Below are 17,903 nucleotides of genomic sequence, written 5' to 3'. Positions count from 1 at the left end.
TTGACGGACCAGCCCCTCTGCGTCTGTTGTTAATGGGGGCTGATTTAGCAGCACCCCTGCAAAAACCGGCCCCCAGTAACAAAAAAGGCAACCGGTGCTGCAAAATCGCCCCCCAGGGGAACCGCCCAATGCCCGCTATGGCCAGTCCGGCCCTGGATGGCTTGGTAGAAAAGGACTTCCAATTTACAAACGTAAACTCAATTAAATGCATGTTTTTCTATTAAAGTCAGCCACCCGAATAGTCTGTGACCAGATTAGGTGCATTATATGACACCGTTGTGACCGAGTAACTTGTCCACCAAGATCTAAATCAGACCCTTTGTCCTCTAATGCATGTGCCTGCAGAGTCAATCCAGAAATTACAATTCCTTATGATCAATAATTATGAGTTTTGTGAAACCAAGGGACTAATTATTTCAAACATTTGCTCAATTAAAATTGGCCACACAATGGGGGGACAATATACCAGAAGGCAGACAGGCATTCAAGCTTTTATTAAATTGAATTTGAAACAGAAAGAGATCTACCAAATCAAATGGTTTACATTGAAGCTGGACCGCCTGCAGCTGTTTGCTTATAATGGATGCTACTCCCCCTCCTCCCCTATTTCCCCCTCCATTTACATGCAAAAAAATACTGTCAATAGTAATACCTCAGGCTTATGGCTTGTAATATAATCCTATACCACCCTGTCTTTCACCAGGGAATGAGTGTTTAAGTACGCCACTTTCATTTCCTATACCAAAGGTTTCCTACTTGCCTTGTCTAATAGTCAACAGCTTGAATTTCCAGCAGGTTTATGTCCTTTGTCTTTAGGTAGGCATGCGGGAGATTTAATCAACTCATGTGCCTTTAACTCAGATGCCAAATGAGAGGTAACTTGCATCACTACCAGGTTCAACTCAAGACATGGGCGTAGGAAGTGTGGATTTTGGAGTGGGGGGACGAGGGTCTGTCACTTCCATGATGCGCAGGGCCATCAGCGCGCCTATAATGGCCCTGTACTTGACCTGCTCACCTGCCTCCAGTTATCAGTGACCAATCCGATGGTCACAGACTGAAGGTGAGACAGGAGGCCATCTGCGCCCTGAGCCCTTTTGTTTGTGTTGTTTACAGCTGCCCTCATTCTGCGCGTGGCCCTACCCCCACCTGCCGCTTTGAAGAGTAACCCTGCAGGGCAATAAGAAAGATATAAAGAGGGACGAGTCCGATTCAGCCCGACACCTGCAGGCTAAAACAGAGGTTCCCTGAACTGTAACAGTGTCTAGGATCACACCTTTTGGTGAAATAGGGAAGCTGAGATTGGCACAGAATTTACATTCACACACGGCACAATTCAGCTTCTAGAAGTGTATCTCTTTCTGACATATATTCTTAATGTTTTTCACCTAATTAATGAATGGTTAGATTACAGCGTGGGTGACAGGGAGAAGTTTTGTCTAGCATTATAAGTTATGTTGTTGTTATCGTTACGTACTTGAGCATATTGAAGTATATTGTGATCTCTTCTGTTTTTAATATTCTTGTTTGACTTGTATTCTAATTTGTTTAATTAATTTGCACATTTTAGTAGTACAGACAGGTTACTTAGGCATCAAGGATTGTAGAGGAGCTTGAGCTGAGCCAGACCCAGGCTAATAACGTTTTGCCATATTGCTATAAGGCTACGGGGGAACTGTACTTTAATTTCCTGCATCTGTTTATTAGGTCTCGCCTAGCGTTGCAGCGAATGTGCTATTTGCTTTGCGAGGTATGCAGTATATACTATAGCGGGGTAGCTTTGTGTAATCTCCACCCACTCACCGCCCATCTTTTTGATTGGCTTACATCCTAAATGCTGCCTTCTGATTGGTTTTCGGCTTGTTAGTCCCTCCTCCTGACGGCCATGTCATCATTTGTATACTTCCATGGCTATCGCCCCTTTACTTTAAAAACAATTTTGTTTCCGTGGCTCACCCTCTTCCCTGTCACAGTCCATGACTTCTCGGATCAGCACCCCCCTGCACTCCTGTTTGTGCCTTTTTGCCCGCCCGTTTCAAATGCAATAGGACTAGCGTAAATGCGAGTTCCATTGCATTGCAAATGCTTGTTTTTAAAGTAGTGCGCATTAACATGCGCGCGATGCCTTACATCGTACGCATGCGCCGAAAGTCTTGCACAAGGAAAACCAGGAAGTGATGTGGATAGGAGGGAGTTTAGTTTCCAGCGCTCGCACACACCACTTGTGGCGTGCTGTTGTTTAATTTATATTACGCTGGTCTCCCTGTGCCGTGTTTGCCAACCCCCAGCTCTCCTCCGAGATTGCTGCTTTTTATTCTCCCCACCAGCAGGTCGCAGTGAGGCTCCCAAGGAGGAGGTGGGTAAAGCAGCGGTGGCATAGTGAGCAAACTCAGCAAAACTATATGGATTGACGTTAGGAACTCCAGGGAGGAATGCACAAAAGTACATTTGCACTATGCGAAAATGTCATTTTTATGCAGTAGGCAACCGGCAGCTTCATTGTACTTAATTGCTGTCTGCATTTGCCGTGTGTCTGCTTCCTCTCATGAAAGCTCCTGGAAATAAAGATTCATCAAACCATCTTATCCCATCAGGCAAGTCACGCACAGCCAGATGGGGCAAGATAGCTTCAGTTGGTCTTTCTGATTTGCTGCCATATTTCAATGGATTCTGAGATATGACCACAACCTCAGCTGAGCCAAGCTAATTGCAGCGCATTGATAAATCGTTTTTTTATAGTCTTTGCTCTGCTCAGCACGCACTGTGCTTAATAAAAATAGATTCTTTTTTGAACAGCTGTCCTCTGTTATTCTTAATTTCGTTCCGCCTGGAGTTTGAGTGGCGAGATGCGTCAAATCAGGTACTGAAAAGTGCCACCGTCTTTTCACTAGTATATCAAAGTAGTGGTTTCACGAATCTAGGTCAAATTTAGGTGCCGATTCGGATCCTGGAGAAACCGGGTACGAACCGTCGGTCGGAGGGTTTTCTCCGTCTGACTCGTACCCGGTTGTAAAACTTTACAAACATGCAAGTACGATTCGCACGGAAACACTATTTCCGTACGAGTCGTACAAAACACCAACCGAGGAAAATAAACATACAAATGACATCCGGAAAAGCGCCGACGTGACGTCGGAACGCATGCAGCCTGCGTTCCACGAACCAGGAAGTACAATTCGCACCGACGTCATCCCGCACGGAGAATATTTCCCGGCAGCCAAAAACTGCAGGGAAATCAGGACGACGCGCACAAGGAGCACCTGTACGCGACGGACAGACATGGACCCGAACCTACGTGTCATCCCGGCTCTCATAGCAGTCGACCTCCTCTACAGGTACCGACGCAGACGCCGCAGAAGGTCAGAACAACACCCAGGGGCAAAGGGGGGGGGGCAGGGGCAGGACAGAAAACCCCCACCCAAGTCACACAGCACACATGCCCTGGACATACCTGACCTCCAGGCCCTGGTCACTTCGAGGGGGTGGGGGCGTGTCCAGCAACGCCAGCGTCCGCCACAACGGAAGTGGGCGACAACGCGAACAGGCAACACAACAATACAGGTACGTACCGTACCCACGCCTTAAGAGCGTGGGTACGAGTTGCACCATGCCCACACCTACATCACCCCAACAATGGCGGTACGGGCCGTACCCATGTGCCAAAGGCCTGGGTATGGGCCGCACAAGCATTCCACAGCGTGGGCACAGGTACGTACGGACCGTACCCCCACCCATGTATGTATGGAGCGTACCCCCACCCCAACAGTGTATGTACGGACCGTACCCTCACCCGTGTATGTATGGAGCGTACCCCCACCCCAACAGTGTATGTACGGACCGTACCCCCACCCGTGTATGTATGGAGCGTACCCCCACCCCAACAGTGTATGTATGGACCGTACCCTCACCCGCGTATGTATGGAGCGTACCCCCACCCCAACAGTGTATGTACGGACCGTACCCCCACCCGTGTATGTATGGAGCGTACCCCCACCCCAACAGTGTATGTACGGACCGTACCCTCACCCGCGTATGTATGGAGCGTACCCCCACCCCAACAGTGTATGTACGGACCGTACCCTCACCCGCGTATGTATGGAGCGTACCCCCACCCCAACAGTGTATGTACGGACCGTACCCCCACCCGCGTACGTATGGAGCGTACCCCCACCCCAACAGTGTATGTACGGACCGTACCCCCACCCGCGTATGTATGGAGCGTACCCCCACCCCAACAGTGTATGTACGGACCGTACCCTCACCCGTGTATGTATGGAGCGTACCCCCACCCCAACAGTGTATGTACAGACCGTACCCCCACCCGCGTATGTATGGAGCGTACCCCCACCCCAACAGTGTATGTACGGACCGTACCCTCACCCGCGTATGTATGGAGCGTACCCCCACCCCAACAGTGTATGTACAGACCGTACCCCCACCCGCGTATGTATGGAGCGTACCCCCACCCCAACAGTGTATGTACGGACCGTACCCTCACCCGCGTATGTATGGAGCGTACCCCCACCCCAACAGTGTATGTACGGACCGTACCCCCACCCGCGTATGTATGGAGCGTACCCCCACCCCAACAGTGCATGTATGGACCGTACCCTCACCCGCGTATGTATGGAGCGTACCCCCACCCCAACAGTGTAGGTACGGACCGTACCCTCACCCGCGTATGTATGGAGCGTACCCCCACCCCAACAGTGTATGTACGGACCGTACCCCCACCCGCGTATGTATGGAGCGTACCCCCACCCCAACAGTGTATGTACGGACCATACCCCCACCCGCGTATGTATGGAGCGTACCCCCACCCCAACAGTGTATGTACGGACCGTACCCTCACCCGCGTATGTATGGAGCGTACCCCCACCCCAACAGTGTATGTACGGACCGTACCCCCACCCGCGTATGTATGGAGCATACCCCCACCCCAACAGTGTATGTACGGACCGTACCCCCACCCGCGTATGTATGGAGCGTACCCCCACCCCAACAGTGTATGTACGGACCGTACCCTCACCCGCGTATGTATGGAGCGTATCCCCACCCCAACAGTGTATGTACGGACCGTACCCCCACCCGTGTATGTATGGAGCGTACATGGCCAGACGCAGGAGGGGTGGGTGCAGAGTCCTCCCAGCAGTGCCCATACACAGGAGGGGTGGGTGTAGAGTCCTCCCAGCAGTGCCCAGACACAGGAGGGGTGGGTGTAGAGTCCTCCCAGCAGTGCCCAGACACAGGAGGGGTGGGTGTAGAGTCCTCCCAGCAGTGCCCAGACACAGGAGGGGTGTGTGTAGAGTCCTCCCAGCAGTGCCCAGACGCAGGAGGGGTGAGTGCCTATCACTCCCAGCAGTGCCCAGACACAGGAGGGGTGGGTGTAGAGTCCTCCCAGCAGTGCCCAGACACAGGAGGGGTGGGTGTAGAGTCCTCCCAGCAGTGCCCAGACACAGGAGGGGTGGGTGCAGAGTCCTCCTAGCAGTGCCCATGGAACGCAAAGGGCGGAGTACCCACAGATACAATGCCCACAAATGTCAGTCAGGTGCACAAAGACCCTGCAGTACATGTACCACATGTGTGCGAGGCTGGGAGTACACACATGCATAGCGCCTAATAGAGAACATGTCCACATGAAGTCATTTCAACAGTCTACATACACAAGTACAGTGACCACCAAGGATGCCACGAATGATGCAGGTGGAGACATCGCTCAGCATGCATGTCCAAAGTTGAAGGAGTCCGTCACACACCCAGTTGATGTAGACACAGCTCAGCACCACATATTGGAAACACCCTGCAGGGAAGATGTCAGGTTACACAGAGGAAGGAACACACTTGGGACGATGTCACCATGCAGTAACTGCTTACATGAACAAAGTAATTTAGCCAACAGCTTGTGATGGCACACAGATACCAGGGTCCACCCTATGACCAGCACAAGACTACATTTCCCACACACCCAACACATTATCACCACCCAAAATCATGGAGCAGGTCCACCAACAGCAATACCAGATAAACAGTAGTGTTCCATGGAAAAAACAAATTGCTCTATTCAGCAGGATGTAAGTAAGATTCATCATAAATTTCAATATATACAAGGCCCATAGGGCAGTCCATGACTCAAATCCGGATGGGGGACACAGTGGGACGTGTGTCCCCTAGCTTGCCTGCACAGTCAGACTCCTTTGTCTTCCACAGGGGGGGGGCATCATGTTGGGGGGAAGGACCAGGCACCGCAGGGACAGGAGGGGCAAGGGTAGGTGTTGTGGGTGCAGGGACGGACGACTCCAACACAGGGGGTGGGGCAGCGCCAAAGGTGGATTGGAGCACAGCGCTGCACACTACTGCCAGGTCGCCCAGCGTCTCCCCTGCACCCGAAGGAACCACAGGCCCCAAGGAGGGGGGGGGTCACAGGGATGGGTCGCAGCGCTACCCGGGGAGGGTGTGGACAGGGGGGGGACTCAACCACCCTGACCGGGGACTCCTTATACCGCTTGCGGGGTGGTGTCACTGTGGGGCTCAGGGACAGAGCGGCCATGAAGGAGCCTTTGCTGGACTTGTGGCCAGGAGAGCTGAGGGGAGTGGATTTGGAGGGAGTGGATTTTGCAGAATGCGGACTCCCACTCTGGCTGCGTGTCTTACGTTTGCCCCCTGACCCAGTGGGTGTGCCTACTTCACCCTGTGTGTGCGTGCCAGGAGGTGTGCGCTTGTCCTTCCCTGCTGGTGTGGTGCCTGTGTCTGGTGGGGTGTGTGCATGCTGACGTCTGGGTGTACGTGGGACAGGCATGGGAGTGGGAAGTGTGGATGGGGCATAGGTAGGGGGTGGGACGAAGTGCTGCAGGAGACCCACTGCTGCAGTCAGTGTCGAGTCAATAGACCGCAGCAAGTTGCGTTGGTCAGCCTGCGATGCTGAAATGCCCTCCAAGTATGCCTCCATGTTGTTGAGCACTCGGCTGTGGCCATGGAGGACATTAAGCATCACAGCCTGACCAACCTGCAACTGCCGCAGGATGTCCACAGACTCGGCATTTGCGGCAGCAGTGGAGACAGGGGCAGGGGGTGCGGTGCCTGGCAGGAAGGAGACACGTGGTGACCTAGCACGCCGGGAAGGGACACGAGCAAGTGGGAGGCCGCTGATGGCAATGGAGGGGGCGGGGAGAGATGTTGTGCTGCTGTCAGCTGTTGGAGCAGCCTCCGCCCCCTCGGAGAGCTCAGCCTCGGACCCGTCAGCTTCATATTCTGTGGTGGCAGTGGACAGGTCCTCCGGCTGACTCCCCTCGGCCTCAGTTCCACTCGATGTGCCAGCTAAGATGTCACTGCTGGCACTGGTGCTCGGTCCCTCCGCACGGTCCGTGCCGGTGTCTCCATCCGTGTCCCCCGACGATGCTGTGAGCAAGGTGAAGAAACAGGAATTAATAAGACACCTGTATACATATGTCACATGAGTCAAATCTACATAGGTTACAGTGCATAGCCTGAAAAGAAAGATGAGTAACATCTACAATACAAGGTACATATATAGGCCCTGCAACACACAGTTGGTTGACCCACCATGCCACTGAAAAACTATGGAGAGCATGACACAATTGCAAATGACATGAAATGGATTTTGACAGAGGAGCCAGGCTCTGGGGACAATCCAGCACTGCATCTGCACCACACAGCGTTGCCGTAACTAGGGATGAGCAGGGACCATCTCTATGAACTTGAGGCACATGCTGCAAAGGTAATACTTAAAGACATGCCCAACATGAATGGGTCACTGCACCTTGAGTGTATGTCCAGACAGACATCACACACTGGCCAGACCGAGCAATGAGATTTCAGGTGTCAACATGCAGGCCTTGCCCGCACCATCCACCCCCTACATGAGACAATATGATGAGACACAGGAAGCACTTGTATCTCTTAGTCTGGGAGAAATACACATGGGCTGCAAGAAACCCATATTGGACCCAAAATACCCCATGTGCGCCTGTACAACGATCTCATTTACAAATGGCCATCATCAGATAATTGTAACAAGACACACAGGCACTGGCCACCGTGAGTATGAACGCGGAAAATTAGGTCAGGCTGTACAGTGGACACTTGTAGAACACGTTACGTAAATATACAAGGTGCCAGGGGACAATTGCACAGAGCACATCCTATGCTGTAGACACTGAGACTGTCCACATATTGTGATGACACACATGATACCTAGCAAAATATGCCCCAGGGGACAGTAGTGGCCACAATATTCCATGGTCCTGAATGGTAATGACTGCAACACAGGCCACCATCCCTGAACTCTGCGTATCGAACACTCATGCACATCATGTCACAGGCCACAACATAGGACATGCTTGCTGTAAGGCATTACACTTCAGAGACATACTCCTATGTCTGGACTCAGCATCAGTGCCAATTGACATGGACCCCACAAGTACTGAACTGGACAGGGCACAGGCAAGGTCCCAAAACCTGTTACACACCACCCCCACACATGATGCTGCAAGCATTGGTCACGTGGATAAACTGCCAGCCCAGATGACCTTGTGAAAGAGTGACTACACACAGACCAGGGAACACATGGCAAGGAGGGGAAGGGAGGAAGGACAGCACCGCTATACTCTGGGTGACAGGACCTGCACCGCACATTTAAACACTGGCAGTGTATCCATGCAACTGCGCACTTACAAATGCTGGTGACACACAACAAACACACATGTACCTACCCCCTTCCTGCTGCTGCTTCTCCCGTAAGCGCCTGTCCATGTCAGGAAAGACCACCGCCAGCACACGCTTGTGGATGTGGGTCAGACGGCGACGCCCATGGTTCTTAGGGCCCAGAGGTGAGTCCCCCAGCAGGACCCGTGCGATCCTCCGCGTCCAGCACCGGATATCCTGCCAGCGTTTTCTCACCTGGGCCAGGCGCCGCTTGCGACCATCCGTCCTCCTCACGGCACTGACGGCGTCCCTCCAGATCTGCTCCTTGGCAGAGGCGCCTACCTGTGGGGTTGAAAAAGTGAGACTACATCAATACACCTGCCACATGTCACAGAGACACACATTAGAACCATTTTGCTGGTTTCAACAAGGCATAGTATGCAGCCAAAGCATTGCACCTTTGTCATAGGGACATTTTCCTCTGTGTAAGGGCAAATGCACCACGTGCCATTGAAAGTACACAGGTGGCATGAGGGGTACGACACAATAAATGATCCAGACTCACACTGTGCATCAGAAGGTACACCAGGATTATGTGCAGCACCTCAAAGCAGTCACATGCCACAGGCCACTGACGCTACCTCAGCAGAGTACACAGACACACACAGGCACAGGACATTCACCTGCCATTGCCAACTGCAGCTACAAACCTCACTCTGCACATGTGCCACTAGACTGGGGGGGCTCACAGGTGTGGGGCTGGCTCTGCACGTCAGACACACAGCACTGCTCCCTGCTCATATCAGATGTGCAGGGTATATCCATCCCTCATGCAGCTGGGGTGCTACACTCCACATATGCACCCACCCACATGACAGGGGACTTACACACACACACCGATGTCCAGGGTACGAACACATCATGTGGACACTCTCAGCACAGGTACACTGAACAAACACACATCTGTGGGTACAGTCACCTGTCACACTGGGGTGACCACAGAATCACATGAGGACTGTAGAAGCAACATTCCCAGGAGGATTAGACAGGCAGAATGTGGCATGCACCATGCAGTGATTGTCACAGTAAACACAATGCAAGTGAGGACGGCAGACATGCACCACAGCATGCTCTGGCTGGGAGACATTAGGCATTCCCCCCCTGGGACCCACCCTACAGTACAATGCATGTGTGTCACACCTGGACACAATGCCAGAAGTCACAGTCACAAAAAAGGGCCACAGTCTGTGCTAGTGGACTCAGCACTCACCTGAAACCCTGGTCGGCCATACAGCATGGGGTACTGTAGGAGGATGACATCCAGCAATGCCACATTCTCCTCCAGGGTGAAAGGCTGGGCCCTCTCCACAGACCTGGACATGGTGCCAGGGAATCACGAGCAGCAGCAGTGTTGTGGAATCAAAAGATGTGCAGGCAAGTGCTCTCTCATGGGACCTGGCTGCCTTATATCTGCCTTGCTGGCCTGTTTCATGCACAGGAGTACAGAGTGATGGGTCACTCACATTTGCATCCTATGTTTCCTCCAATCCATTTAAACCTACCCCTGTGAGGGGGTTAGATTTTTTTAGAATTCAGCATGATGTAATTTCAACAACAACTTTGCAACAACGTAGATTATTTTAAAACGACTTTTGCAGGCCACCTCATTCAACAAATTCACAGTTTAAACTCGATCTCCATGGCAACCAGCATGCATCTCTGGCTTCATACTTGTCCCTCATGTGTCCCCTTTGTAATTTGGAGATTCACACACAGGTACGGTGCGTTCCGGGGCCCTAGGGCACCCCAAATGCATAGCAACGGGCCGTACAGGCGTGTGTACGGTCCGTATCACTATGGGTACGCATACGCGAGCAAACCCATAGTGATACGGACCGTACACACGCGTGTACGCTCACTATCACTATGGGTTTGCTCGCGTATGCGTACCCATAGTGATACGGACCGTACACACGCGTGTACGCTCACTATCACTATGGGTTTGCTCGCGTATGCGTACCCATAGTGATACGGACCGTACACACGCGTCTACGCTCACTATCACTATGGGTAGGCCTACGGCAGCACTCCCATAGTGATAGGGAACATACACACGCCCTCAGAGCGAATGTACGGTGCCTTTCACACGTAACAGTGGTGACAGGCAGCACACAGAAAGGAATAGAGCTGACATACTTGTCCATGGATGGACATCAAGGCATTGTCTGTGCAGTACTACATGTGTGGGGCACAGGTGTGAAAGGCTGTGATGTGGCACATTACTCCTGAGTTGTGAAGGCAATAGATGTATGATGAGATGTGTACAGATGTTATGTGTGATGGTGTACTATGTGCCAGACATGCCCTTCACTCCTTTGACATGTGTGCATGTCGTACAGAACACTTGAGATAAGCGTCACTGTCATAGCACAGTCAACAACACACGCAAGTGTCCCCTGATGCCAGCTACAGGGGTTACCACACCTGACATGTGACTACCCACGTTGCACAATGTGACTATGTCATGTATGTGTGGTGTGTTCCCATTAGCTTGATGTTGGTGTTCCCTCAAATGCATCTGCAGTTGCTGCAACCAACATGTGTCTGTGTGTAGATGGCCATGGCACACTGTTACGCACACCAGGCCACATGTGGTATCAGATGTAAGGTGTGTATGTATGCATGGGACACGGAGTCGCGTAACAAGGACCTGTCTGCATACTCTCAATGTATGTGTGATCAGTCATGACATGTACACCTTCATGGCAAGGTGTGTGGGCTGTCCTAGTGTTATGTCATGTGACCTGTGGCTCTAGTGTTCCGCTACCTGTCTCTGCAATCAACATCCTACATCTGCTGATATGTTGATGTATGTCACTCCTGTATTGCGTCTGGCTGTTCACTTACACTGGGACACAGCTAGTCCCATGCCATGGGATGTGGAGGTTCACAATCCCCGTGTGTAGCTGGGTCTTGGTAGGAGTGTCACCTCGCAGCCATACGTGTCCAGGGCATGTACCTGACTCCGTATGTAGCATATGTGTATTGACAGATTAACATGTGCTTAGTACATATAAATTGTTGTTGTAGTGCACTCACTCTTCCTTGTCACTTCCAAATTACTGCAGAGCGCCGCCTCTTCCCCGACCAATTCCGGACTTGGCTGACATGCGGGAGAATGACTGTATACGCTGCTACTGCTTCCCCCAACCGTTGATTGAGGAGTTGACGGCAAGGCTGGCACCACACCTGCAACCGCTGCACAGGTATCCTACGGCACTGACACCCAAGCTGAAGGTAATGGCAGCCCTACATTTTTTTGCCACGGGTACCTTTCAACATACCATAGCTCATGTTGGTGGCATGTCCCAGACCATGTTCAGCCGTGTGCTGCATGATTTTTTAGAGGCCATGTTGCTTCACCTGGATGAGTTTATCCATTTCCCAACTCCTGAACAGTTGACAGGTGTCAAGCGTGGATTCTATGCCCTGGGAGCGATGCCCCATGTCATTGGGTCCATAGATGGAACACATGTGGCTTTGGTACCACCACAGGCACAGGAGGTAGCGTACAGGAATCGCAAGCACTACCACTCCATCAATGCCCTTGTGGTGTGTCTGTCCAACATGGTGATTTCACATGTCTGTGCTCGTTTTCCAGGATCAGCACACGATGCCTACATCATGAGGCATAGCAGGGTGCCTGAAATGATGACGCAGCTGCGCAACGAACGAGCATGTGTTGTTGGTGGGTACACTCTGTCTGTCCTGTATTTTGCGTAGACTTCCTGCCCGACTGCTTCTCCTGTCCTACTTATGTCCATGTGGTTTCCATGTAGGGGACGCTGGCTATCCCAACATGCCATGGCTGATCACACCTCTCCGCAACCCCAGCACGCCGGCCCAGCTCCGCTACAACACCGCCCATGGCCGGACAAGGCGAGTGATAGAGAGGACATTTGGCCTCCTGAAGAGCCGATTCAGGTGCCTACACAAGACCGGCGGCGCCCTCCCATGTGCCCCGGTGAAGGTCTGCAAAATCTTCATGGTCTGCTGCATGCTGCACAACATGGCAGTTGAGAAAGCTGTGCCACTCATCCTGGATCAAGATGATCAGGACCATCCACCCGTGGAGGACGAAGGGCTTGGCAATGGGGCTAGTGATGTGGAGGATGTGGAGCTGCAAGAGGACATCCGGAGTCGGCTCATACGCGACTTCTTTGCTTAGTGGTGAGTACCAGTGTCTGAGTGTGCACGCATTGGTCCTTGTGTGGCATGTGTTGCAATGTGTGTGTCCATCTGCATGTATGCCACGTGAGTCAGAGGTGTGTGTGGATGTGTCACTCGAGTGATGGTGCCAGTGATGAGTGTATTTCCGCAGTCATAATTGTGACCTAGCATGTTGTCATCCTTATATGTGTCGAGTACATGCACATGCAAGTGGATGAGCTTTTTGTGGCTGACTTCTTGTGTGTCTCTCATCCCCAGGTACTTGCGCATGCCGTCTGCTGGTTGCATTGTTGTGGCACTGCTATTCCTCATGGACACGTCATCGTGTGCTGACTCAGCGTTACACGCACGGACAAGTTTGGAAGACTCCTTAGGGTAAGGGATGCATCAGGGGTGTATTGGGTGTGGCAGTTGTTTACGATGTGTGTACACTGCCCCTGTCGATGTTTGGTTCCTCTGCAGACATGTCGCATCACCATGGGACACATGACATGTAGCTGGATTCACCTGAATAGATGGTCAGACTTGTTGACAGTCATCTGTAATGGGATAGTGGATTGTGATGAAGGCATCAATGTGTGTAACACTGCTCTCGGACACATACGGTTTGCATTGGCTTGACATGGTGTGGGACTTCCACATCAGAGGATCAATGGTGTATGGCAGCCTCTCCGTGAGCAGCAGGGGGTGTTTTAGCTGTTACCCGACACTTGTGTGCCAGTTCCATGGAAATCAAGCATTTGTGGTGCAGAAGGGGGGTGCCAGTGTTGGACCCACATGTTACTCCACATGACCTGTGATTAGACTCTGTATTGTGCATGATGTCCATGACTGTGTGGGTATTGTGACATGTGCCATCCCCATGCATCCAACGTTGGTCAGGCCACCATTCTCTGCATCCACCTGACTCAAGCTTGCAGGACATGGTTCTGCCACCTGTCTACACATACCTGGGTGCCCCCCAGGACACTCCACATGATCCCTGACCTCTGCGCATGACTGTTGCTGTACTCAATATGTCTGTCGGCACAGTTGTGCGGCCACCCCCTCAGCTGGTTGGGCCCATCATGGGTGTGTATGGTGCTCCATGTCTGTCTTGCCTAATACATTGTGACCCATGTGTGTCCTGTGCCAGACTCAGGCCCCAGGGTATGGATGGTTGAAGTCATATGAGAACTCAGGCATGGTTAGACTTTACAAGACACATGTAATGTAATAATGCAAAATGTAGGCATCATCTCTTGATCGTGTAAGTTTTTATTTGTGTTGGGGTACGTGTTGGGGCGGGGGGGGCATGACAAGAGGGGCTTTCCGGGTGTGTGTGAAATCCAAAGTTCACTGGGGGAGTTGGTATCCTTGCCATTGGAGATCATCAGAGTCCATGCCACAGTCTTTGTCAACATTGGTCAGACAGTGACCAGCAAGTCCATGTGGCAGAAAATGTCATTTGCTGATGTGCTGCTGTTGGGCCAGTGGGCCAGGTGCCAGGCCAGGTGTCCTGGGAGATGGTGCTGTTGCGCCGACCCTCATGGTCTTTTCCGTGGATGACCCTCCCTCCTGCGGGAACCCTCAGAAGCAGGCCGTGACGATGCTTGGGATGCTCCGTCGGATGTATCCTCCTGATCCCTCCCTGTGGGTGGTGATGTTCTTCGCCTGGTGGCACAGGGAGGGTTGCCCATGTTGTCGGCTATCCGACGGAGTGAACGGTTAATTCCCGTGAGCACCGTCACGAGCTCAGCCTGTCTGTCCTCCATCCGTCCTTGGTGTCGCTGTTGACAGGCATGTTGCCCCGCATGTTGCTGGGCCTGCAGGGTCTTGATCTCCTCGAGGGTCCCCTTCATCTCGTTGAGGGTGGACACAACCTGGCTCATGCCCGTGGTGTCCTGCCGGTATGTGTCCAGGATGTTTCTTACATGGGAATATACCGGTTCCGCAGCCAACTGGTCAGGCTCGCGCCTCCGCCGTCCTCCACTCCCACCACCCCTGCCCACTTGCGCCTGGCCTGCCCTTGTGGGCACATCGGGTCTCCGGGACCCTTGAGGGGTGGCATTTGCGTTGTCGCCTGCCTCCTCCTGGGTGCCCGGTACACCGTGTCCCTCCTGGTCAGCCTGGCTGCGTTGTGGTGGTGGGCAGGGATCCTGGGTGTCTCCTGGGATGTGGCAGGAGTGGGGGTGGTGGTTGGCCCAGTTGTACCTGACGCAGGTGCTGCAGGTCGTTGGACACCAGAGGGGCCAGGTTGGTCGGGGTCGTCCACAGAGTGGTGAGAGTCGTCGCTGCCAGTGGGATCGTCATCCCGCAGAGCCAGGTCCTGTGAGTCTTCCCCCCAGTGTTGGGGGGTGATCCACGACGTTGACCTGTGTGTGAGAGAGACAATGTTATTTTTGTTCCATGCAACATCCATGTTTCATTCGTTTCAAAGTTGGCACATTTCCTCTGGGTATTTGGATATGTCTTGCATTCCACTCACAGTGCACTTGTGCATGGGTATGTCCCTTGGCCACAGCTTTTGAGACTTTACCTATGTGTGACACAGTCTTACTTGCTGCGTCAATTGTGACTGCAGTCAGCAGTGGAGTGAGCAGGTGTGGCGAGCCATGCATTGGCGCCCTCCGTGTTGCACTGTACGTGGGCAAATGGAGTTGTTCCACACACTTATATAATGCAGGTAGCTGGCGTTGTGCTCGTGCACAGGTTGACACATGGCCCAGTGTTTTGCCATGGAGAAGAGAGTGGGTTTCAGGCACTGGCCACCCTTGTCTACATGCACGCAGTCCACCTGCTGATGAGCAGACATTCCCCCACCACCCAAGGCTGAATTGGTCTCCCTGTGTATCCCTTTCTCACTCCCTCTCTGTCCCCCTCTCCCTCCCTCCCTGTGTCAGCCTCCTCCCTCTGTCCGTCTCCCTGTGTCTCCCTCCCTCTCTCTCCCCCTCTCCCTCCCTCTGTGTGTCACCCTCTGTCACCTCAGCCCAGCTTCCTAGGCACACACTGTTTGCAGATCTTTGAATGGCCCTTGGCTTGTTCATGTGAGTTTGTTTCTGATCTCCAGGCACCCATTGGGTGTAGTGTCTGTGTCTGCGCTGCTGCTGTGGTGGTGTGTGTTGCCACTCTTTCACAGTGTTGGCTGTTCATTAGCTGCTGTCATGTGCAAAAAGTGCCTTCACCCCCATGTCTTCATGCAAGGCGTCCGCCATTTGCAGGCAAATCTTTCTTGTGTGGGGACACACTGTTTGTCTGGCTGTGACCTAGGCCATATGGGCTGAGGGCATTGTTGTCTGCTTCTGAGTTGCACTATGTGATTTTTGAGGCCCACACTCCCGCCATCCGGGGTTACCGTGTCTTGTGTTGGTGTTTTCTGTGGCCTGTGACTTGGCATTGTCTAGCTGGGTGCATGGGGCATGGTGGCGCTAGTGGCATGTGCGTGTTTATGGAGTGTGGTTGAGTCATGCGATAGCTTTGTGGTGGTTGCGTGCATGATTGTGAGTTTGGTTGTGGATGACGTTCCCCCCATGTGAGGTTAGTTGTTTGTGTACTCACCAGGCTCTCGGAGTCCTTCTACTCCCTCCACTCCCACCAGCGGCAGCATGGCCATCACCTTCTCCTCCCAGGGATGGTAGTGTACCGGTCTGCAGGGCGGCCCTCCTCCAGTGATGTTGGCCTGGTTGTGGTCGTCGGTCATTTTGCAGCGGACCGTCCTCCGCAGATCGTACCACCTGGCTTGGCATTCATGCCTGGTCCTTCTGGTGCACCCAACAGCATTCACAGCATCGACAATCGTCTGCCACATGGCTGATTTTTCGGAAATGCTGGTCTGTCTGACCAATGTTCCAAAGAGGTGTGGCTCGACTCTGATGATTTAGTCGACAAGGACCTCCAACTCTCGGCTAGTGAACTTTGGATTCTTGTTAGTGGGCATGGTGAGGGGTGTGGGTGTGGATTGTTGTGGGGGTGTGGGTGTGGATGGGGGGGTGTTTGTGAAGGTGGTTGTGTGAAGGTGTGCAGGTGTAAGGTGTAGTGGAGGTTGTAGTATGGTGCAGTTGTTTCTCTGTGTGGTCTGGCAGCATTGGGTCTGTTGCAAAGGATCATGGTTTGTGTGTGTTGGGCCTTTTTATTGGTCCATTGGTGGGTGTGGCTGTGTTTGAACTTTGGGTGGGTGTGTTATAAGGAGTGGTTGTGTTTTGGGCCTCTGTTTGGGAGTTTGGCAGTTGCAGGTCAGTGAATAGGTTGTATTTGTGCTTGTTGTACATGTTTTGTGGCTTTGTGCGATTCGAATGGAGTCTTCTTGTGTTGTTTTGCTTTGTCCTGGTTGTGTACGTGTGTTTTTAGCGTCTGTACGGTGCGTACATCAGCCATTTTGTTGTACAGTGCTGTCCTTGTCCCTGGCTTGGTACGACTCGTACATGCGCGATGTTGGGTGAGGGTGCTGGTGTTGGGGCCTGGGGTGCGCTCCGTACTTAGACTGGTGGGGTGTGTGTTCGCTCCGTACATACACGGGTGGGGGTACGGTCCGTACATACACTGTTGGGGTGGGGGTACGCTCCATACATACGCGGGTGAGGGTACGGTCCGTACATACACTGTTGGGGTGGGGGTATGCTCCATACATACGCGGGTGAGGGTACGGTCCGTACATACACTGTTGGGGTGGGGGTACGCTCCATACATATGCGGGTGGGGGTACGGTCCGTACATACACTGTTGGGGTGGGGGTACGCTCCATACATACACGGGTGGGGGTACGGTCCGTACATACACTGTTGGGGTGGGGGTACGCTCCATACATACGCGGGTGAGGGTACGGTCTGTACATACACTGTTGGTGTGGGGGTACGCTACATACATACGCGGGTGGGGGCACGGTCCGTACATACACTGTTGGGGTGGGGGTACGCTCCATACATACGCGGGTGGGGGTACGGTTCGTACATACACTGGTGTACATACACGGGTGGGGGTACGGTCCGTACATACACTGTTGGGGTGGGGGTACGCTCCATACATACGCGGGTGGG

Source organism: Triturus cristatus, chromosome 7 (assembly GCF_964204655.1).
Source record: "Triturus cristatus chromosome 7, aTriCri1.1, whole genome shotgun sequence".
In the NCBI taxonomy this organism is placed as follows: Eukaryota; Metazoa; Chordata; class Amphibia; order Caudata; family Salamandridae; genus Triturus; species Triturus cristatus.
The sequence above is the reverse complement of the archived record's forward strand: the minus strand, read 5'-3'. Positions refer to the sequence as shown.